This window comes from Protopterus annectens, chromosome 9.part0 (genome assembly GCF_019279795.1).
Source record: "Protopterus annectens isolate FY-2018-M chromosome 9.part0, PAN1.0, whole genome shotgun sequence".
In the NCBI taxonomy this organism is placed as follows: Eukaryota; Metazoa; Chordata; order Ceratodontiformes; family Protopteridae; genus Protopterus; species Protopterus annectens.
In genome coordinates, this window is record NC_056743.1 from 1,052,078,264 (window position 1) to 1,052,103,531 (window position 25,268).

General features: G+C 39.2%; 1 protein-coding gene and 1 long non-coding RNA gene across 2 annotated transcripts in view; one reads left to right on the forward strand and one right to left on the reverse strand.

Moving 5' to 3' along the window:
- Positions 1 to 25,268, reverse strand: part of ITGB7 (integrin subunit beta 7) — a 603,012-nt gene that overhangs the window by 315,307 nt on the left and 262,437 nt on the right. The window lies entirely within an intron of this gene.
- Positions 16,930 to 25,268, forward strand: part of LOC122811792 — a 33,614-nt gene continuing 25,275 nt past the window's right edge. The window contains exons 1-2 of the long non-coding RNA XR_006366289.1: positions 16,930 to 17,085; positions 17,343 to 17,452. This is a non-coding gene — a long non-coding RNA (uncharacterized LOC122811792). The remainder of the gene's footprint in view (positions 17,086 to 17,342; positions 17,453 to 25,268) is intronic.

Below are 25,268 nucleotides of genomic sequence, written 5' to 3' on the forward strand. Positions count from 1 at the left end.
TCCAGCTTTGTTTTTTTTTATGCTCATTTTGGTGTCTGAACTTGTGGAAGGCATTTTAGTCTTGTATGGTGTATGGCTGAGGTGCTCTCTGCAGCCTTGAACCAATTCTCAGTGACTGCACAGATGTCAGCATCTTCCAAGGTGAGGAGTGTTTCCAGGAAGTACAGTTTTCCGTTTTGGGCTGCCAGCATTAAACAGGATAACCTTGAATTTGTCTCAAGTGGATTTCTTTGTCAGGAGTTTTGTTGTTTTGACATTGCCTAAAAAAGGCACTATGGGGGAGGCAAGTGTGTTTGCCAGTATCTGAAAGCCTTGAGGAGACAGGTCAAGACCATCTCTGGCAAAGCAGCGTGGTTTGTTGACTATGTCTTCCCAGGCTGACAGATACTGGATCCCCCTGGATTGACAGCAGAATCTAAGACAATTGTTGAACTCAATCATTTTGTCTGTATTGCGGCATCATCCTGGGTGAAGGTAAAGTGCTACTTAGTGTTAGGGACATACCTGCTTGGGACACACAATCTGAGAGTTTAGTCATGTCTCTCTTCATGTAGTCCAGAGAGGTACGTCTCAAGTCATTCACTCCAACATGTACTATGACAGAGTCATAATGGTGCTGACTTGTGCGTGTGTGTGATTTGACGGATCCTGGCACCTGACAGGCAGCTAACTGTGACTTTCTCCTTGTCCAGCCTGGTGTGTCTCACTGTGGAATTGCCTATGACCAGGACATTAGGTTTTGAGGTGTTTGCCTTAAGGACTTATTTGTTGACACACTTGTATGTGTGTTGTGTTATAGTGGGGTTTGTTTGTGTTCCAGTATGTGTGATTTATTTGTACTTTGGAGGTCTCTGGTCCTTTGGTAGGCTCTTAATGAATACTTCTGCATATGTGGGTCTATGTGACTTGACCTTGTCTTGTGTGAGAGGAGAGCTGTGCATGCTAACAACCTGTTTGTCTTGTTTATTGGTACGTGAGAGGATCAGTTCTACTTTCATGGTATAGTTATATCTCTCAAATACTGTATTTGTTTGCTTTAGGAACAAGTGGTTATCAGTATACATGAGGCAATTGCTACATAGCCCCAGGATGCCTGTGTCAATCAGGTTGTCTGGTGAAATGTTGGGAAATTGACTATCCATTGTAGCAGGTTCAGTTATAAGTACTAGTTGGGGAGTGGGCAAGTTGGATCAGTTTTTGCTTCAGGACTAACTCGACTAAGAAGGAGACTTATTCTGTTGAGGATTAGAGGTGAAAGAGTGTGGTGACTCTGCTCAGTGCTCAGATGAGTTGCCCGCACTGCGCCGTTGAGTTGCCCATAGTACAGCAGGGGTGCTTGGGAAGGTTCAAGTGACAAACATCTAGGGAAAAAATAGTTTCTAGGCATTTGCGTCTATACAGGGCACTGCTAACCCTCGTTGCACAGTGCACAGCTATGAGCAAATGCAAGGCAATACAGGTGAAATTTAAACAATTTTAAACTAGCCTACCAATATGAAATCACACAATGATCCTTCCTTCAGCAATCCCCAGCTCAGACAGGGCTATATCCCCACTTTTCTGCCACAAGTGTGCAGAAGAGCCCTTCTTAATGTAAGATGGCTGGATTTGAGTTTGTGTGTCAAAAGCAGGCTAGATTCAGCAAGTCTGGATCTAGTCTATGCTAACTAGGCAATATTACAGTGCAAAGCAAGTGCAGATAATGAAGCAGGCACAGACAGAAAAAAATAGTCAAAAAGGCGCAAATTAATGAAGTAAAACAGTTAAATGTAGCTGAAAAGGTGCAGATAAAGCTCAAAATAAGAAATAACAGAGCACAGTAAGAACCCAGACTAAGTCAAAAGCAGCAATAATTCAAAAGTAGATGTCCACAAGGCTGAAGTTAGAGTAAGGTTATGGTCTGAAGAGGCTGGTTTGCCACAAAAACGCATACCAGTTATTATTTTTTACTACTATTAAACTGGATTTTAATCTAACTTCAACCTTGTAGATGTCTACTTTTGAATTTAAAGCTCAAAATAAACATAGTTTTATAACAAAAAATGTTTGTGTGTATGTATAATAAAAAACATATATATTATAGATATTCACACACCCGTGTGTATCTCTCTGTGGGTGCACAGAAAATAAGTGAAACTCCCAATTGCTGACAGCTGTTTTGCTGATACACTTTTGTTAGCAAAGCAGATGACAGGTGTGTGAGAGCGACAATCCCCGGGGTTGGGGAATATATCTCTTCCTCCAGGGATTGTGCTGTCTTGGAGCTAGTGTATATAATTAGCAGTGGATGTGGGGGTGCAAAGGGGTTTGTCCCCCTACAAAAAACACTATTGTATTTGCATGTTTAAAGGTTATCCTCAGAGCATGTGCATTGTCTCAATTGTTGATTTTAATGGGAAGATTTCTGCGACAGACATTTGACAGTTTTTTTGTATTTCAGTACACTATAATATGGACATCAAAAATATCTAAACCTAAAAATATCAAAACTAAAAGATTTTGCTGGGATCATGCATTAAAATATTATAGCTATCAGTAAATATTAGAGCTTTTGTTACAATATCATGTAATTCTCATCCTTTCAGTAGAACAGTACTGTTCAGCAAAGAGCTTGGGACACTGGGCAAACCTGCTAAGTGCTCCAAAACAGTTTAAATGGAGGGGGCAAGCTGTAGCAGCTTTGACCAAACTTTAGAAAGTGAGGATGGAAATACATTTCTGCAGTGACTTCCCAAAATGAAGCTCAGCCTGTGGAATTAAAAACCTTTCTGAATCACCTCTCCTTTTGGAAAACCTTGAGACCTTGCATACAAGTCTGTATTGTTCTGTGCTGATCTGAACTAGACTTGACTGTCAGAATACCTGGTTGATTAGGAAGAATTTTCTTTAATGTGTCTACTAAGATCTCTTGGAATTTCCAGAATAAAGCACACCTTGTGTATTAAAGTATACAGTCAAAACTCAACATGTGCATTGCAGCGTTTGGTAGCTTAAATGAAATACTTTTCTACAATGTGGATCATATTTTAATAAAAAAAATCTTTGTAAACATTTTTATTAAAACAGACCCACAATTTTTTTCTTTATCCTATGGTGACATGCAAATGCTTCCATAGACCTAAATGGACGTGACCCTGCGGGTGTGCAGTGCTAGGTCCGTTAAAGTCTATGGATGTACTTTTACACTATCCCTTTGGTGATGTCACGAGGATCTAAAGTAAAATTTATACTTTCAGAATCTTTCACTGGTAAAATTGACCTTTATGGAGGATTTATTTAACATACAAATTGTTTACATCTGACAAGATCTGGACAGGAATGATTCACCATCCTAGATGTACCTTGTGTTGTGATGTGAAAGATAAATGTTTTACAGCGAGTGTATACTTTAAGACAGGTGGTTTAGCATTAGCAAATTTCCTTTTGTATGCCTTTACAGGAATTATTAAATATTACAAGTCCACTCCACCCATCATCTTACTTAATTGCTTCCAGAACTAGAGGTCATTCACACTCAACAGAACAGATAGCTTAGAAGGTAAGAACAGGAATTAGGATGATAGAGGTTTCAAACACATATTCTGGAAAAAAAAGACAGGCTGAATGGCACATGGAATTTGTAATAGAATATGTGAGCCTATCAAAAATGTGATAATCTCCACATCTTTATATTGGCCATTTTGGATTTCTAAGGACTTAATCTTTTGTCTCTTTTGACAGGATTTATTGATGCATACCAAAACAAGCTTTCTGGCCTATCATGAATGCTTTGGAGATGCCATGAGACTGTTCTTTTTTGCAGTACCTGTACTTAAGGTCAGTTTACTTCTCACAGCATCCAAGCAACCCACTGCCCGATCTTCTAGAGGGTAATTGATTTCCTTGGAAATCTTTTGCACACATGCAACCTTTATCAACTCATTCATTATTGTTAATCTATAAAATCCTGTTTTGTAAGTCTAAATTTATTTTTGAAGGTCTTAGAGACAAACGGGGTACTAGTTTGGAAATGTATATTACAAGAGCTCAATTGGAAAAGGTATTTGCTTCTTGGAATTTGCATTGGCTTGATCATTTTCTTATATTTTTTCATATAAGCTTATTCAGCTATGACAACACTCTCCAGTGAGGCTTAAAAATGGGGTGTCATCAATAAATACTAATTCGGGAAATGCCCTGACACCAATGCAGCTTATATCTTTCTTGTGTTGAAATGTCTTTCAAGTAAGCATGATTGGGAATGGATGGTAGTCAGAGCTTCTTAGGCTTTAAACTAACCACCCTCCTCTTGATAATTTAAGATTCTGGATTCTCAGTACTGGGAATGATATACAAAGTCTTCAAGTCAGATGTTAGGAATGGGTTTGTGTACTTATCATTATAACTCAGGAAAACTGGCCTAATAGATTTTATCAGGCAACTCATTTTATATGATCACAGGGTTTGGGTATGACTTTACTTCAGGAAGTATTCTGCTCAGGTCCAATTTTGGCTAGAAATTCCCATGTAAATTTATTTTATATGTATTTTAGGCACCAATATGCATATACATATCTGTATCTATATGCATATCTGTATTTGTGTATGTATGTATGTATATATATATATATATATATATATATATATATATATATATATATATATATATATATATATATATATATATATATATAATTTCACAGTTCCATTTTTCAGATTGTGATTCCAATCTTTACGCCATATCCCCCCCCCCCTTTTCGAGATGCTGCTCTACTTTTTGAGTTATTCTCAAAGCTTTTTGTTGCTCTTTTTTCAGAGGATTCACAGTATGTTGTTTCCCCCTGCTCTTAAGTTTCCAGTCCTTTTGTGCCTCCTTTAACCAGCTGGAGATCCACAGATGATTCTGTTTTAACTTGAATACAAAAAAAATCTCTGGTTTCTCTTTTAATGGGGAAATTTGACCTTATTAGCTATGACTTCTTCCATATTTATGGATATCCACAAGCATAAGTAATTCTGGATCTTTGTTTTGATTTACAAAGATGGCCTTGGCTATACCTTTATAGGATGTTACTAGGCTATTGGCCCGGAGGCCCTTATAAACCTAACCAAGAGTTTAACCCATGTTTAGACAAGTCAGCACCCAAAGCCCCTGTCCAGCAGGGCCACAAGTGGAATCACAGGTGTGTATTTTCTGTTTCCCATCCATTTATCAGGATTATTAATCCTGGTTGGTGCTCATGCGAGTGTCAGCATACCTCCTGTTAATTTTTTACATTCCCCATATCGCTTGCCTATTGGAGTACTAGACTTCCTCTTGACACCATCATCATTTTCCTTTAAAGTCTGCTTATTGTAATAAGGAGGGCCCATTTATGGTGTAGGATGGTAGTTTACTTCTTGGTATAGATGGTGTTTCCTTTACTGATATTTTTACAACTACATTTATATTACCAGCCCAAATTTTCATCATGAAGGTACCCTTTCATATTTTACCCCACTCTGCCATCAAGTTTTTTTTTTTTGTTTATTTCTCATACCTCACACTACCCTTTTGATTAAAGCTTGCGTATTTTGAGTTTGTTACATTATTCCTCCCTACTACTGCTTCTTCACTCTACACATTGAGTCTTTACAATCCTAACTAGCAGCCTACAAATCTCTTCTGAACTGCTTTACTTGCATTCCTATCTTGGTGCTGAATCTACCCAAACAGCAGAATAACATAGGCTTTAGTCAAGCATTTAGCTGATTTTGCTTTGCTCCTTTCATACCAGACAGAATTAATATCACCACTTTGTATTAATATTGCCACTATGTACTCCCTATATATTTTTCCTGTATTTACCCACTTGATTTGACATTATTTTGACAGATTCTCTTTTTCACAGATAAAATATTATTGCTGCTGTTTCTATTGGATGAAATTTAACTCAAGACATGGGTCATTGGCTGGTTATGTAAAACACTCATTGGTGCTCCTTGAATTTAGTGCTAGATGCCTGCTGGAGCAATATTAATTACACTTTTTTTCTTTTTTCCTATTTCCTTGTCAACCAGATCTTGCCTAATTGTCTGCCTTTCCTCTGCCTCACTGAGCCTGTCATTCCTCTTTTGACATAGGAGTCAGACACCTACAATTGGAATGAGAGCCGTTTGTTCTTTCCAGCCATTTGTTCACTGCAGAAGTGAGAATACACTGGTAAGTGGTGTCACAATCTGTCTGATCTAATAGACAATCCTCCCCTAACTCTGCAATCCTATCCACCACACTAGCTCCCTTCAGACCCACAGGTACTGGGACACAGGTGTAGCCACACACAATTCCTCTGCTTTATGCAGTACCCCATAGGCAGTATGTACTAAATAAGCTTTTACCTCGTGGTGTAAATAAAACCCTCAGGAACCCAAAAGAACAAAGTTTTTACTCCCTCCAACTCACAGGCACAGCGTTTCCTGGAATTTATAACACAAATGCCCTTGATCAGTAAGTGAGCACTCCAATCACATGTTCAAACATACTGGCTCTAGTCATGAACAATATGGAAGAGTTCTGCAATCCCCCCCCCAAGTTACAAAGATGTCTCCTTCTACATAAAAATTAAAAACTTGGAAAACCGTGCAAAACCTATTTCAGTTAGGAACTATTCAAAAGCAAAATGCATTCTATTAAGTGACAGTTTGTCAAAAATTCAATACACTGCCTAACCCTGAGTTCACAACAGTCTGTGCAGAATTGCTCACAGAAAAATTTTACAGACATATAAATGGCTGCATAGTACTGTACATACTAGAAATAAGGCCAAACCAAACCCAAAAAACAAACCACACTGGTGGACGCCTAATCTCAACAGGGTATATAACAAAAAGAAAAAAGTCATGGCCAAAGTCAGAAAGACAAACACTCTCATAATGACAAGAGCTTACTAATTAAACTAAACAAGAAACTAAGAGGACTAATTCAAACCAACAAGGCCAATTATGAGGTCTAGATAGCCTCTCAGGCTAAAGACAACCACAAAGCCTTCTACAGCTGTTTCTTAAACCTCAGAGGTAGCAGTGTGCTGAACTGGTAGTAAGGTACCATCTTCACAGAGAAGAATGACATAGCAAACCTGCTGGCTGACAAATTCAGCTCAAACGTCACCGCCCTACTAGCATAACTCCCAACTATTAGCAGAGAGCAGGTTATGGCAGCACTTGCTAAGGCCAAAAATACAGCCTCAATAGGCCTTGACAATATCCTGGGATGTCTCCTAATTAGCCTGAAACATCATGACCACTTGAGTCACTTTCCAACTAAAGCCTCAAAACAAGCTAGGGCCCAAGAGAATGGAGGAGGGCAAAGGTTATCCCTCTTCAAAAGGGTGGGTTATCAACTGACCCTGGAATCTACAGACCTATTATTCTAACTAATCTCGTATGCAAAACCACGGAACAAATTATCATGGAAATAATCAACTAAGACATTGGCAACCTACAGACACTAGGACCCTCACAGTTTGGCTTTGTCAGTGGAAAGTCATACCTTCTCAACCTGGCAGACGTAACCGAGGCAATAGATGAAGGGAAAATGCTTTCTGCCTATCTAGATCTGGCTAAGGCATTCAACACAATACCCCACTCAAGTATTGTAGACAGACTCACTGAACTAGGCATAAATCCATACATAAGTCATTAGATTGCCAGCTGGCTCAGAGATATGATCCAAGAAGTCAGGCTTGGTGAGACTATCTCTACCAGGAGGCAAGTCACCAGCTGTGTACCACAGGACTCTTGTGCTCAGCCCACTCCTGTTTGGCATCTAGTTCTCAGAGGCCAAGGCTAAAATCAAGGGCCTCTGACTAACCAAGTTCACAGTTGAATACATATTGTGAGCTATTATAAATTCCCCTATGACACTGACATCCTGCAAGAAGGTCTAATGCAGGCAAATGATGGTACCAAAGCTATGGATTAAAATTCAATGCAAAGAAGTGCATTACAGTGCCTTTTTGGAAAATGTCAACCCAGGCAAATTACTGCATTGATAACACACCCCTAAGAGTTGACCCGATAGTTAGAGATCTGGGAATATTGTAGACAGTAATCTGGCGTTTGATCAACACACAGCCAAGGTTGTAAGAAAATCATTCTACATTGCCAAAGTTATAAGTAAGGGTGTGGCATCCAGGTCCAAGAAAGTTATAGTACACTCTACTTGGCCCTTATCAGACCCATCTCAGTACAATTCTCCCTTCAACATGTACCTGACTAGGCATATTCAACAGTTGGATTGCTCACAGAGATTCTTCACCAAGAGAATCCAGGGTATCAACAGATTTCCCTGGACAAATCACCTTACAGCCCTCTCTCTATACTGTGTCTCCTACAGATTGTTGACATGCTTTGCATATAAAGCATCCTTTGATCCATCCCTGATGGGAACTTTTTCATATCCATAAAATGAACAGCAAGAGAAACACTAGATCCAGGGATTTAAACTTTGCTTGTGATGTAACAGAATGTGCTGGTGAGACAGAAATGTGTCTTAAAGAATCCTCATACTCTGAAATAGACTCCCCATCCATGTGAAGCAAAGTTCATCCCTAACCCCTTTTCAAACATAACTTTGATTATAGGATGGGAAATCGTAAATTCACCCCTGTGCTGGCCCCCTTGTCGCTTATAGATGGAGGTTGACAGTAAACATTCCCTAAATAACACTGGATAGGATATCATAAATTCACCCATGGGCTGCTCCATGTCTCTTATAGGCAGAGGCCAACAGTAAACATTCCTTAACTAACATACCCCCACATAACTTTTTAGCAACCCACTAACTAACATACCCCTTCTAACTAATTCAACCCTCCCTGCGTATGTCAGATATATGTTGGGCTATCCTTTCTTGTAACATCTTGTTGTTTTTTTCCAAAATGTATTTATTTATTTTAAATTTGTTTACTGGGAGGGTCCATCTGGGCAAATATTGCCAGTTTTCAGCAGAGGCCCGGGGAGAAAAGATCCACAAAGTACATCACGTTACAAACGTATTCAATAAATTTCAATACAGAAAGTAATCATCAAAATCAGAATACAAGAAATTTTCAAAAAAATAAATACAAAAATATTCAACGTAGTCATTAAAAGAGAATCATCTAAACAGTACGCAGAAAATAAAATACAGGTAGTTGATATAAGACGGTAGTACACATTGATGTGGCAAGCATGTTGTAACTGTAGAACTTTTATCATGTAAAGCACCATTTACAGTTAATATTGAGAAAGAACTAAGGTAAACCACATTCTTGGTTTTACAAGTGGCAGACTTATGAAAATAAAATGTCTTGTATTAGGGTGTACATAAACTTTATTTATATAATGACAAAACTGGCAATCAAGGCACAGTATTTTTAGTTTTAATTATAATATTCTTAGAGCACATTTGTAGGTCTTTATAACAGAGCTGTTGTTTAATATTCCTACACCTAAAGACAAAACTTAGTGATGATACGACAATTTATTTTCTTTGCCACTTGTAAAACCAAGAATGTGGTTTACTTCAGGAGGTGGAGAGTAATGCCTTAGCTAAACATATCGTAAGTTCAGATAAAATTTATAGTTTCACATTTAGGGTTATAAAAACCATTAAAAGAAGTATGGGAGGGGGATATTGTGTTGAAAACTGGGAATGTTGAGTATAGATGGATTCATTACTTTCAAGCAGATGTGCCCCCTGGGCTGAATGATACTGTGAGTTTAAAACCTGTTTTCAAGAGAAGGTCTATTTTCCATAAAACAAGCACTCAGTTTATTTATTTTAATTATTTTATTGTTGCTGCACTTCTATTGGTTTGAATTTGTTCATATGGTGTATATATGAAAATGTGTTTTAGTATGATTTTAAGCACTGAAGAAGAGGTTTTTTTTTGAAAACTTTGCTATTAAACTTATTCTTACATAACTTTATGAGTTCCTTTTATTTTTTATTCTTGGGCTGTTTTGTTTGGAACTCTTTATCTGGGTATTTACCAGTTTGTTTTTTAACAAAACCTTCCAAAGAGACATCCATGTTACATGGGGAAACAACTGTGTTGGGTTGCTTGGATAGGTTATAAACGTCCCGGTGGTCATTCATCTAGTATATATCTGTGAGCCTATGAACCTATGCTAACTATTGTTTCCTATTGGTATTACCCAATCAGTGAGCCAGAGCCATCACCCTCCCTCCTAGGATGGATCAGCAAGCATTATCCACTCAGTACAATTCTCCACTGACCAGGCCCTTTCAGCACACATCCTGCTAGTCGAACATGGGTTATCTGAGATGTATTTCTATAAGCTACAGTATCAGGCCATCTTTCTATAATTTTTTAAATGAACTGAATATAAATTTTATTTATTAGGTTTATGTCAACGTTTTTATAATCAGCATGTATAAGTTCTTCTAGTGGACAAAAGTGCATCATTGGGAAAAATGTGAATGAGATCCATAGGGCTTTTCTGAAAGCTTTGCCTTTTATACTTACTTTTATTAAAAAGTAAACGTTTCTATTGCTCGTTTTTTTGTTTTGCTTTTCTGATATAACCACTTGAAGCTGTTCCATAATTAACATGTTTTTTCATATTTATTTATTAATAAATATCCATTTATGTTCCTTTGATTTTTGCATACTATTTTTGAGTCATATTGGACAGTCTTTACTTTATTCTTACACACACACACACACACACACACACATATATATATATATATATATATATATATATATATATATATATATATATATAAAGAGAGATACATATATATATATATATATATATATATATATATATATATATATATATATATATGACAGACATCTGTTTAATCGATACAGTTTGGTCGACAGGCGTGTGAGATTGACAAGCAGAGAAGGACAATATATCGTTTTCTCCCAGGGTTATCTGATCTCAGAGTTGGAATATATAATTAGCAGGTGGTGTGTTAGGGCTTTCCACCCCCCTCCCCCACAAAAAATTATGCTTAATTTTTTTTTTTTTAAGGTTTGCATGTGCCAATATTACTTCTAGGTGCGTGCATAGTAGTGTCAATTTGCATAATGTTAACCAATTAGTTTTGACATGACATTATGCTTATTGACATAAATGGTATTTGATCAGTTCAAGTAGATACACACACACACACACACACACACACACACACACACACACACACACACACACACACACACACACATACACACACCAGTTCCCTAGTCATACTACAGTGAAAAAAAAAAATGTGAAGTTGTTCAATCTCGCCGTTCATTCTTACACATGGGTTCGGCTCAGAGTCGGCCGCTTTACTAGCTGAAGATCTCAGAGTAGCTCTAGGCCAGGTCCCTATCCCATGATGCTCTCTATTCTACCTCAGATCTAGTTTGCCGCTGCAACAGATCAGATGTCGTCTGAGAGCTTGGGCCAGTTTGTTACAATTTTTTTCTATTTTTTTCTAACTATTCTGATATGAAGATGTAGATTTACCTTTTATACAGTTTTAAAATGGGCTAGATTAGCCTTGATTTACTTTAATCTATTTGCGTTTTGACAAGTTTTCATCCTTTCAGAGCGCTGCTTTTAGGCCTTTGGCCTTCCTTAGTTATATCCTATCCTGTTTAATGCATTCTCCTATTAATAGTGTGGTGTGTTAGTTACTATTTAGATTTAGAAAATTTAGAGGTTATAGATATATATATTAGATATAGATAGAGTTTCATTGTTTAATAGTTGTTCAGGAATCTGACACTCTATTGTTGTATTAGCTAGAGTGTTCTGTACTTGTGTGTGCTTTGTTGTATAGTAATCGTTTTGTCAAGGATGAGCTCGGCTCCATCCTCTGGCTCAGAGCCAACTGTCTTGGTGCCGGGGAGGTTGCCGTCTCCTTCGGAACCGACGGCTTCCCAGGTCAGAGTAGTGATGCCTTCAATGCTATGAGAAGGGTTATGTCATCCAAGACACACACATCATCAGGTCCCTCCTCCCTTAAAGTGCCACTTTTTGCCTCTACATCACACGTCCCTGTGAAGTGTCGAGACACGGAGCCTCAGGTAACCCCATCAGGTGACCCTTGCTCTACTGAGACCTCACCAGAAGCTCCCACTGGTGAGGTTCCCAGAAAGAGACTTTGTAAGAGGAGGCATTTAGATTCCCTGCAGGAGCCTTTGACATCAGACACTAACTTAGAGGAATCGGAAGGGTCCCCACGGTCCCCCTCGAAGGATATCTCATTTGTGGATATCTTGGAAGTCCTTAAGCAGAAGGGTGACTGGCAGTCCATTAGCCCTTCTGAGGATGAGTCGCTGCTCCTGAAGGCCTTTGGGTCTCAACCTTCCACCTCCTGGGTGACTCTGCCCTTTGAACTAATAGCATTGGTTGCTCGAAGGGTGTGGGACTCTCCTGATACTATGGATCCGGTCCCTCGGAGGCCTAGCAGGTTTATCACCTCCCTCTCAAGACAAGATGTTCCTCACCAAGGGAATTCCAGTTGATGCCATAGTGGTGGTGGTGGCCACCAAGAAAGAGATGTCCAAAACCTCTATTACTGTCCATACTCCTAATAGGGATTCCAGGACTATGGACAGGTATGGGAAACGCATCTTTAGTTCTATTACCTTTGCTATGCAATCGTTTAACTACTTGACTCATTTTACCTGTCTTCAAAGAGATCTCCTAAAAGAGCTTGGAGATACTCTGCAGGGTAGTACAGATGGAGCTGTCTCTGAGAAGGTGACAGCCCAGCTTAATACCCTTAATTCCATAGTTAACTCATCCATGCGGCTCATTTCCTATGCAGCCGATGGTTTGAGTTGGGCAGCAGGTTCAGCAATAGCTCTTCGGAGATAGTACTGGATGCGCTTATGCTCCTTTGCGGAAGCCTTCAAGTCTTCCTTTGTCAACACCCCATTTGGTGGCTCTTCTCTTTTTGGGCCCAAAGTCAAGGAGACTCTCACTAGTGTGAGCAAGACGGAAAGACTCTATCTGCCGTAGGAGTCTGCTTTTCCACCCCTACCAGACCATACCCCAAAGGGCAGAAAGGTGGAAAAATGTGGTTCCTAAAGTCCCAAGGAGCTTTCCAGAACACACATAGTGAACCCCCCTCTAGGGCAGAGGAGGGGGTAATAATGGAAGATGCCACTCTGGCAGCAGAGGGGGTCCGCAGAACCAGAGCGACAGGGTCAATTCCTTGGTAAGCCCTATCAGCGCTCCTGAAAGGAGGCCCGACTGTCCTACTCTGGAGGCAGTCAGGATTCACTTGGCTTTGTATCCCGATGCCTGGCTAGGAATTACAACAGATTCTTGGGTACAAAGCATCATTACCAGAGGTTACATTATTCCATTCTTAGAAAACCCACCTGTTGGGGAAAAAAATCCCAGACGTTCCACCCAGTCTCAGGGATCAAGCAGCCATAGAAATCCAGAGGCTGCAGGAAAAAAGAGTCATCCAGCCAGTCCCAGCAGACCAGATAGGATCCGGAACTTACTCCAGATTCTTTTTAGTTCCAAAGAAGACAGGGGACTGAAGGCCCATTTTGGATTTCAGCAGACTCAACACATTTGTAAAGAAGGAGAAGTTCTGGATGGTCATGCTTCAGCCTATTCTCCCATTCCTCGGAATGGGCGATTGGATGTGTTCTATAGATCTCAAGGATGTGTACTACCATATCAAAATGGCCAGGCCTTCCAGAGATCATCTGCATTTCCGGCTGGGAGCCAGTCACTACCAATTCCGAGAACTGCCCTTTGGACTCACAACAGCCCCCAGAGTGTTTACCAAATGCATGGAAGTGGTTGCAGCTCACCTGAGGTGTCTAGGATTCCAAGTGTTTCTGTATCTGGATGACTGGCCCCTCACCGCCACCTCCAGGCATCAACTAATTCTGTCAAGGGATCACACATTCAATCTCTGCTCTCAGTTAGGCATCACAATCAATTTCGAAAAGTCTGCATTGTCGCCATCACAGCATATCTCCTTTATCGGAGCAGAACTAGACACCACCACCACAGTAAAATTGCCCGTGGACAGAATAACCACTCTCAGAAACCAGGTCTTGGACATTTTGCAGAGATGAAAAGTACCGGCTCATCAAGTACTGACGCTACTAGGTATCATGGCAGTTACGCTCATAGCAGTTCCTCTGGGATATATGCACATGAGGATTCTTCAGTGGTTACTCTTCCCCAGTGGTCTTACCAACAACCTCTGATGCCATTCTTAGTCATGATTACAGACTCTTGCAAGAAGGATCTTCACTGGTGGTTGACTAGCCAACAAGTTATAGTGGGTCAACCATTTGTTTCTCCCCCACCGTCAGCCACAGTGACCACGGACGCTTCTCTGATAGGGGGGGGCTTTCTCAGGGAAGAACAGCCCAAGGCACCTGGTCGGAGACAGTCACAGTTGCACATCAATGTTCTGGAGCTGAGAGCAGTGCTTTTGGTGTTGCAGCACTTCCATGTCTCTCTGCCTCTAGGGATGATTGTGATACAGACGGACAACATGTCTGTGGTCTGGTACATCAACAAGCAAGGGGGAACCAAGTCTTGCCCCCTGTGTCAAGAAGCCTTGAGAATTTTGCAGTGGGCAGTATCCACCAGGCGCTTTCTGATAGCAATGCATATCCCGGGGAAATTCAACGTTATAGCGGACAAACTGAGCAGAGCCGTTCTGTTACCGCATGAGTGGTCTCTCAAAGATGGAGTTGGAGATGATTTTCCACAGATGGGGCCAGCCTTGTTGTGACCTGTTTGCATCCCCTATGAATGCCAAATGCAGAAGCTACTTTGCCCTGAATCCTCCTCCGGGGGACAGCCCAAGGGACTCGCTCGTATACAATTGGCCCCCGGGTCTCCTGTATGCCTTCCCACCTATACCTCTGATTCTGAAATTCTTGCAGAAAGCCAAAAGCCTGGGAAGGACTGTAATCTTAATAGTCCCTTTTTAACCTCATCAGATTTGGTTCCCATTCTTCCAACTCTATCAACTGGAGGAACCTTGGATTCTGAACCCAGTTCCATACGTGCTGACACATTTGTTAGGGGTCCTCCATCCCTCCCTTTGTTTCCTCAGACTGACAGCTTGGCTGCTTCGATTCCCAACCTAGCCAGGTCACACATTTTTTATTCTGAGGTACAGCACATTCTTGTATCTTCACATAAGGCTTCCACCAGAAAGCTGTATACTAGTAAATGGAAGCGATTTGTTTTTTGGGTCTCCCAAAATAACATTGATCCTTATGTTGCCCCGATTGCTAGTATCCTGGAATTCCTATCTAAGCTTTTTCATGAAGGTGCTGCAACTGCCACTATTAGAGTTCAATTGGCGGCAATTTTGAATTTTCACCTCTGAGTTGAAGGTTCTAATTTGATGTCTCACAGACTATGTAGGGCCTTCCTGAAGGGTACCATTCATCTTAGGCCACCTGCTAGACAACCCTTTTCTCCCTGGAATCTAAATTTTGTGTTATCATGTATTATTCTTCCCCCCTTTGAGCCTGCATCTTCCTGCCAGTTGAAGTTTCTTTCTTGGAAAACTATTTTATTGGTGACCATTACCTCAGCACATAGGGTGTCTGAGCTTCAAGCCCTTTCTATCAACCCCCCCATATTTGGTGTTCCATCCAAACAGAGTTTCTCTGAGAACTAATCCTTCATTCCTGCCAAATGTGTGTTCTGAGACTAACCTGAATCAAACTATCGAACTTCCAACCTTTTTCAGCAATCTTTCTAATAAGTTGGAGTACATGTTGCATAAACTTGATGTCCACAGACAATTGAGATTCTATTTGGACAGGACAAAGGAATACAGAAAATCTGACCAACTCTTTGTATCTCACGCTGACATTAAGAAAGGATTACTAGTCTCTAAAGTTGCTCTTTCCAAATGGTTAACTGACTGCATTAAATTTATATACTCTTCAGCAAACCAAACATTAGAGTATGGTGTGAAGGCACATTCCACTAGGGCTGTTTCCACATCTTCTGCTTATGTGGCTCAATTGCCTTTGGACACTATATGTGCAGTTGCCACTTGGTCTAAGCCACATACATTTATCACTCATTACAAAGTGGACAGGGCCTCCAGGGACAGGGCTTCCTTTGGTTCCACTGTCTTCAGGAATATACTCCCTTGAGCCACCCAGGATTAGGGTGCTTGGGATGCTACCCATGTGTAAGAATGAACGGCCAGATTGAACAACCTCACATAAAGATGTTATGTACTTACCATAACATTCCATGTGAGTTATTCATCTTGCCTTCATTCTTACATTCCCACCCGCCTTCCCCCTTCAGGGTCTCGAAGAACAAGTAGACTTGGGGTCTGCTGGTTGTGTTTTGGGACTTCTTACTCTGGTTGGAGTACTTATTGGGTTATACCTGTTTATGCTGGCTTCAGCAAACTAGATCTGAGGTAGAACATAGAGCGTCATGGGATAAGGACCTGGCCTCGAGCTACTCTGAGATCTTCAGCTAGTAAAGAGGCCGACTCAGAGCCGATGGATCGTCTCCAAACCCATGTGTAAGAATGAAGGCGAGATGAACAACTCACATGGAATGTTATGGTAGGTACATAACTTCTTTATTTAAGAAAAACTCTGAACGTGCACAGAAAACTGGCATAAACCAGCACAGTGTAGCAAAGTAAAATTACAACAGTACATGCACACACACACACACACACACACACACACACACACACACACACACACACACACACACTTTATTTATATTTATATATATTTATGAATCTAACCGTAATAATCACAAAATGATAAGGTTTCCTGACCATCAGAGTTATAGGTAGTATCATGTAGTGTACATCGGCATTAGATGAAATCTTCTTATTAGATGACATTTTCTAGTTTGTTTGCATGGTTTAGATGAAGTGATAGATGACTTGAAGGTAACTGACTTTGTCTTTCTAGCTATCCATATTTACTTTATTCAGTCAAGCAACATCTTTTTTGGAGATAATCTATGTATCTGGGGAAGACTAATTCAGCTGTTCAGGAAACAGAGAAAGGACACACAACTCTACATGGACAGTGACCAAAGGACAAGATTGAACTGCCATGGGTGTGTGAGGTAACTCTTTCCGATAGACCACCATACTTCCATTTACAGTCAAATCAAATGCACAGCCTATAGATAAATAAGTGCATTCAGTGACTTGTGCACACAAAACAGTGTTTTGGCACAACTCTACAGTTTTATTAGATGATGTCTGCTTTCTATTACCTGCAGAAAGATTGCTGTTGTTCTTCAGTTATACAAAGCATGCTGCTGCTGTACAGCCCTGTTGTTATGCTGACTTACTCTACTTTGTGTTTTTTGTTTTTCAGCTATTGTGGTAACGTGGTACTGCAGCCATATAGCAACAGCTAACTGTAATAGTGCATTTTCATTCCAGAGTGGTCTGTTTATGCTTGGCAAAAGACAGGATGTCCTGCAGGTGATTATGCATGTTTTTCTTGTGTACATCTCTTTATTGTTTGTGTGTGTGTGTGTGTGTGTCTGTGTGTGTGTGTGTGTGTGTGTGTGTACGTGTGCGCTGTGTATTTACATGAGAAAGATGTAACATTAAATAGAATTCTACTTTCGTTTTCAAGTTAGTTGGTATATTGTCATTTCAGTGTCTGATATAGGCTTCTTTAATTTATTTTTCTTTGCTTTCTTTTTATACTTCATATTTATGCTGTAGTATATAGAGTTTATACATGTATATTGGATATGTTGACATATAACATGTTCGTCTGTTATACAGAAGCTTGGCAATTCGTAGAGTTACTTGCTAGGTGTGGACAAGGATGTTTTAACACCTTCTAATGCTGATGAATTGAGCTCAAGAAACATGTTTAGCTGTTCTGTGTACAGGTCTGCATTTATTAGGCAGTGTAACCTACCTATGCCTAAGGCATATCTATATTGACCAGCTTTTTACACTGTGTATTTGGAAACACAGTACAACTGTGCTATACTCCTTAAAAAAACTACTCCAGCTCTACACATTTACTCTTTTTGCAGCTAGTCTTTCTGAAAAAAAAACTCCTCATACAACCTAAGACACTATTCAGAAGCCACACCAACTCTCCTTACCCCTAGAACCAAACTCCACAGCTCTGTAAATGCATTCTGTTCTTAGGCACCTACCTTTTGGCAAGCACTCCCCATCGACATTAAGGAAATCAGCACTTATTCCTAATTCAGAATGCAACTCAAAAAACACTTATTCATCTAAGCCAACTACTTCAACTGAAGACATAACTCCTTTTTGAGTCTCTTCTCCCCTCTCATGATTCACTGAAGACTAACCCACCTTGGCGACAAATATATTGTACATTACAATCTGTACTGTGCTGCTTCATTAGACTGCATGTAGACACATATTTTTTTATGTAATTAGTTTGAACTACTCTGTTGTTGCTCAGATTTCTGTATTTTTTTGTTTGTGAAATGTTTTGAATTTCATTGAGCCGAGCTTTAAATAGGTCAATATTGATGTGTACTACTCCTGTAAACAAATATAAATAAATAAATAAATAAAACTATCCCCCTTGGCATTACATTGTTTCATATGTTAACTGCATGTCATCTATTCTAGGTTATCTTGTTTCCTTTCGTAACCTCAGTGTCACATACACCATGTACCACTTGCTGTTGTGTGCTTTCATAGTCCTCATGTTTGCTATAGCCTTATCCCATATTTCTTCATAGTTACCTAATGCCAGGTTTTGGGTATAAGAGACTCCTAATACTTTCCCCTGTAAGTCTGACTTGCTTAACAACTACTGCCATGTGTTATAACATTCCTGCACAATGGTTAGTTGCAATGTCTTGGGATGTGTCTGTTTATCATCTGAAGACTACATACTGCATATCTAACATTATTTGTGGACCTCGGACTTGTGCTGGTGACATTCACTGCATTCCTGTTGTAGTTTTGCAGTGTGTTCATTCTAGAGGGTATTAGTAGAGATTTCTGTGCTTATTGTATTGCATAGAACCATTATCTACTGTTGTGGAGCATGCCTTAACGCCAATGTCTCTTAACATATGATTACTTGTGATATCACATGTTCACATATAACCACTGTCATATGCTGTGGGCCTATAATTTATCTTCATAGCTACTGCTAAAGAATGTGCTGTTAATTTCAATTTACCTGACAGACGTTATGGACCACTTAGGATGTAACTAACAAAGTCATATTCAACTTGCTAGCAGTAACACATGTAAGTCTCATTGGTACCTGCTAAAATGATGTAGTGATGCAATGATGAGTCCCTGATTAATGTAGTTTAGTACAGTCTACTAACCTTATAGATAACACTTTGGTCCAAGGGTAGTGTTTTTATTGTCTGTTCCTTAAACAATGTTTGAGTGATCAGAAAGCAGTAAATGTAGAGGCATGTCTTTAAGCGATAATATCCTCCATTATTTAGTCAGGTGTTCAGTGGAAAAACTGCAGATGGAATGTGGAAAATTTTGAAAGAGAAATTGTTTGAGTGCAAAAAAATTAAAAAAAAATGTTTAACATAATGATCTAGGCATACAACATCAGGCTGATATATTTCCATAAGAACAAGATATCTGATTAAGGTGAGAGACAAAAAAATATAAGAAATGGAAGAAAAGTCGAACTACAACTTCTGAAAACTGAAAAAAAAAACAAGCTGGACAAAGATAGTGTGAGACAAGAGCAAGAAAAATTTGAAGAAAATTTATATAAAGATGTTGAGCGTAATAGGAAACTTTTTTGTAGCTACATAAGATGTGGAAGGCGTAAAGACCCCCAAATTGCTAAACTGTGTGCAAATTCTAAAATTTATTCTCAGACACAAAAGATTATAGATATATTTACAAAATATTATGCAAAACAGTTTGGCTCCACAAAAGGGGTGGTAAGTTGTCCTAGTGACATCCAGGTAAGCCCAGATACTGGAATCAAATTAGATTATATTGAAAAAGAACTTTTCAAACTGGTTCCAAACAAAGCACAGGAAGGAGACAGAATTAGTAACAATGACATGAGAGCACTTCAGCAAGAACTTAAAGTAGTATTATATCTATTATTCACTAGGTCATATAAATATGGGGAGATTCCTCAAGGCTGGAGACATGCACTTATTAAACCTGTCTAATAGAAAGGGGAGTAGGACATACCCAGAGTCATGTAGAACCTTAAGTCTACTTTCCTGTTGTGGAAAAATAATGGAGAAGGTAATATTGGATAAGTTGTTGCCAGAACTGGATAGGTTGGGACTTGAAACCATAAATCAGCATGCATATGTTGAAACCAGATCTATTATCACCTGTAACATGATGTTCTATAACAATATAATAACAGCTTCTTCTTCTTCTTTCGGCTTTTCCCGGTTAGGGGTCGCCACAGCAGATCACCTGTCTGCTCATGATTGGCAGTGGAGTTTTACGGTGACGAGTTGCCAGCCCAGTGCCCAACTTTCCACAGAAGGCACACACACACACACACACACACACACACACACACACACACACACACACACACACACACACACACACACACACACTTACACCTAGGGCCGATTTAGTGTCCAATCCACCTACAGCATTTCTTTGGGATGTGGGAGGAAACCGGAGCACCCGGAGGAAACCCACATGACCACAGGGAGGACATGCAGACTCCGCACAGAAGGCATCCCAGCCCAGGATCAAACCAGAGAACCTCTTGCTGTGAGGTGGCAACACTAACCGCTGCACCACTGCGGCCGCCCATGTGCTGTAATTTATATAGATTTAACTTCAGCCTTTAACAGGCTCATACACATAACACTGATCAATAAATTAGTACAACTAGGTATTGATGTACTCGTGATAAGATGGATAGCTGCATGACTTACAGATAGGACATAGCAAGTATCATACAGCAAACAGGGCACTGTCCTAGGCCAGGAGTCTGCAACCTTCACTATCAAAAGAGCCATTGTGGTCTTTCTTCTACCATATAAAATTCATCTGGAGCCACACAACATGTTTGACCCATAAAATGAAGATAACACAGTGTATTAAGTTTTATATATAGTTATTATACTATATATAAAAGAACTAAGTTTATAAGAGCAATATTTAAAATCCGTCTCTGTTTTTGTTCCTTTGCTGAGATTTTTATTGGGCTCACTTGATTGCTGTCAGTGTGTGTGTGTGTGTGTGTGTGTATTTGTGTGTGTGTGTGTGTGTGTGTGTGTGTTTGTGTGTGTGTGTGTGTGTGTGTGTGTGTGTGTGTGTGTGTGTGTGTGTGTGTGTGTGTGTGTGTGTGTGTGTGTGTGCATATCATACCTTTCATCCTTTTAATGCAAGAAATCTGGACAAAGCATAAATAACGGGGTAGACAAAGGCCCCAAAACAGGGACACGTTTTAAATATTGCTCTTACAAAATTAGAAAGTTGATAGAACAGGTTTTGCATTAGCATGAATTTTCTGATGGCTAAGAAGTCTGAAGCTCAAATGTCTGTCTATACTTTCTGACTTCTGCCCTAAATAATTTGCCATTGATTTGCCAGAAACCACAATTTTATGAGAAACAGACCAAAAATATGAGGCAAAAATCAGGACATTCTGTGAAAAATCTGTACAGTTTGTGTGTGTGTGTGTGTGTGTGTGTGTGTGTGTGTGTGTGTGTGTGTGTGTGTGTGGAAAATGCATGGTAGCAGAAACAGTGTTATTCAAGCAAGTTTATAAGTTTATAAGAGCAATGTTTAAAATCTGTCCCTATTTTTCTTCCTATGTTCCCCCTTTATTTGTGGCTTTGTCCAGATTTCTTGTGGTTAAGAGTTTGTTATGGTGGAGAGGTATGGAAACCTTTCAGCAGATGCTGATGCTGCAAGGAATTCCTTGATAGGTCTCAGTGTGTGTTGAATGCATGGCAAAATAAACCATGTTATTCTAGCAAGTTTCTAAGTTTATAAGAGCAATATTTAAAATCCATCACTCGATCGCTCTCAGTGTGTCGTGCTGCAGAGTGGCCATTACTTTTCAGTGCTAAAGGGAGCCACTGTAGAGGGGTGGAAGAGCCACCTGCGACTCCAGAACCACAGGTAGCAGGCCCTTACTTGTGTAGATTGTATCTTTCAGTCCTAACTTTTTCATCCGAGGTGTTCTACAGTCTATATGCAGACAACCCGAAACTGGGTAAACTGATTACATGTCTTAACAGATAAGTCATGTCTGTAAAATAACTTGACTAAATTAACCATTTGGGCACAGGAGAATAATATGATGATTAAACCATCAAAAACTAAGCATATGAGATTTGGTAGGCATAAATTGAAAGGAAAATATTTAATACAGCACACAGTGATTGAAACTGTAGACTCATTTAAGGACCTGGGTATATGAGTAGATTCAGCTATGAGTTTTTCTAATCACATCGACCCATTGGTTAATGATAGTTATAGAACTAATGGTTGTATAAAAAGATTTTTAAAGTATAGGAAATCAAAAATAATGAAGTCATTGTTTGTTAGTTACATTAGGCCCAAACTTGAGCATGGAATAACAATATGGAAACCTTATAAGAAAACAAGCATGAGTAAACTGGAAAGAGTACAACGGAAATACATCAAGGGTATCTATGAATGTGAAAGTTTGTTATTATGAAAGACTAAAATGTCTGAACGTGTACAGTGTCTCTTACAGATCTCTAAGAGGTGATAGGGCATTTAGTGACAACTACCTCTGGGAATGTTTGGAGTTATCAAAAAGTACTAGAGAATCATCAGACAACCTGTGTAGAATGTTCTATAGGAATGAGAAGTGTACTAATTGGTTCTCTAACTGTTGATGCATGGAACAGACTACCAAATTTCATTAAAGCAAGTACTAATTTAGATGTTTTTAAGAACAGCCTGGATACTTATGGGAACAAGTGTTTTGGTATATTGGCAAGCTAGAAGGGCATTAATGCCCGTGCTTGAAATATTTGTATGTATTATTTGTCACTGCCAGATGCTGCAATAAGCTGTGTGTATCTTTATAAAAAATGCCTCAATTAAAATAATTTCAACAGTGCTCAGAAATCACATTTTATATTAACTGCATTTATTATTGTTGCATCACATAATATGGTCAATGTATTTCTTCCTTCTAATCCTCTGTCTAGTGCTGTAAAAAATCTTGCCACTACAATCCTGCTTATATGGTTATTGTCACTTCCTATTTTTTCTCTGTTATTGCGAGCCTTTTTACCTGCATGCATTACGTTAGTATCTTTATGTTATCTTGTTACATCCTCATGTTTTCTGCATCTGTATTTCCTGTCCTTTCTTTTTCTTCTGTACTGGCCTATACCTTCATCTTTAGCCCTCTTCCTGCATTTATTTTCTTCCTGTGTTAAATCTCTGTTCAATCAATTTCTTTACTGTCTTGTTCCTCTTCTTTTTTTCCTGCTGCTAATTTCTTATTTTCCCTTTTCGGGTCTAGTTCATCTAACCAATAATATTCTACACTTGACAGTTTTCTCTACACAGTGTTTAGTTAAACAATGGTTATTTTTTTCATTATTGATTCTATTTTCACTTTATTCTTCTAATTTATTGCAGGCATGGATGCTTTTGTCTACTAAAATAAATTTCAAAATCTATGGTTTATTGGTCATTGCCCTTTTGTCTTCTGTCTTACTACCTGTAGCATATATTACTTCTTCACTTATCTGCACCAACATTCATTTCCTTGTTTATTGGGAAATTGTGGCTGATTATTGTGTATTATGAATATATATTTTTTCATTTGTGATAATTTTGGTGTGCCCTGCTTGTGATCCTCGTACACTGCTGTTCAACTTCAGAACTTCAGCTTTCAGTGGTTATTGCATCCTCTAGTTCTCCTGAATGTTTCCTCACATTAACTGTGCTGTTGCATATGCTCTCTGCACTTCATGCTGGAACCTGTGTCTTTGGACCTCCACTGAAAATGGACTTTGTCCAGTGTGTACTTTCCCATTAATTAAAAAAAAAAATAAAGCACTTTTTTATTTTAGCTGTACCAGGAGCTGAACCAGGGCAAAAGGCACAACGGTATATGTCTGTCAATCCAAATTATCATTACAACCACACTCTATTAAACTCTACAAATCTCAGAATGAATAATGTAAAAGAGGAAGCACCATAAGCAGGCTGACCTATATTGGTTAAAACAAAAAAAGGCCCTGATATCTAACAGAATCTGAAGCCTTCATTTTCTCAGCAGTTCAGGTAACATAAATAACTGGCCAAGAGCAAAAATAAAACAGTGTTCAAGGGCAGTAGCATTTATTTGCTGTCTCCATTGCATACTGTACTTTGAAAGAGTGTGACTGATGTGCTGAAACCCCTTAACCCATCACTAGTATAATCCAATGCAAAATTGTTAACAGTGATGTTAAAACAGACCTATTTTTTTATTTTACATATTTAAGTGAGTAAGCCCACTGAACACAAGATCTGTCTGGTTAAGTGACTTGCTTAGACTCACACAGCAAGCAAATAAATGTGGAAGGACTCAAACCCTGTGCCCTTGACTACAGGAAGGGGCTCACTAACAGTTCAGAGTCTTAGTCCTCTGCTCTAATTGCCAGATATAGTTGACTACATATATATATATATATATATATATATATAGATATATATATATATATCTATATATATCTATATATATATATATATATATATATATATATATATATATATATATCTATCTATATATATCTATATATATATATATATATATATATATATATATATATATATATATATATATATACACACACACACACACACACACACACACACACACACACACACATATATATATACATATATATATATATATATACAGGTCTACCTGAAAACACCAAAATCGCAGAACGCCGACAACGAGAACACCGACACTGGAAGATCGACAACAGAGAAGACCGACAGTTGAGAATCCCGACGCTGAGAACACCGACATGTTAAGGTAAATGTGCGATAGGGACGGACGTTAGGGTCAGGGTGTGGGTAAGGTAAGTGTGTGATAGTGACGGACGTTAGGGTAGGGTGCTGGTCAGGTAAGTGTGCGATAGTGATGGAGTTTAGGTTTAGGGGTGGGTTAAATGAGTTAGGGTTAGGGTACGGGTAAGGTAAGTGTGCGATAGTGATGGACTTGAGGGTTAAGGGCGGATTGAGTTAGGGTTAGGGTGTGGGTAAGGTAAGTGTGTGATAGTGACGGACCTTAGGGTTAGGGTTTGGGTTAAGGTTAGTGCAATGATAGTTG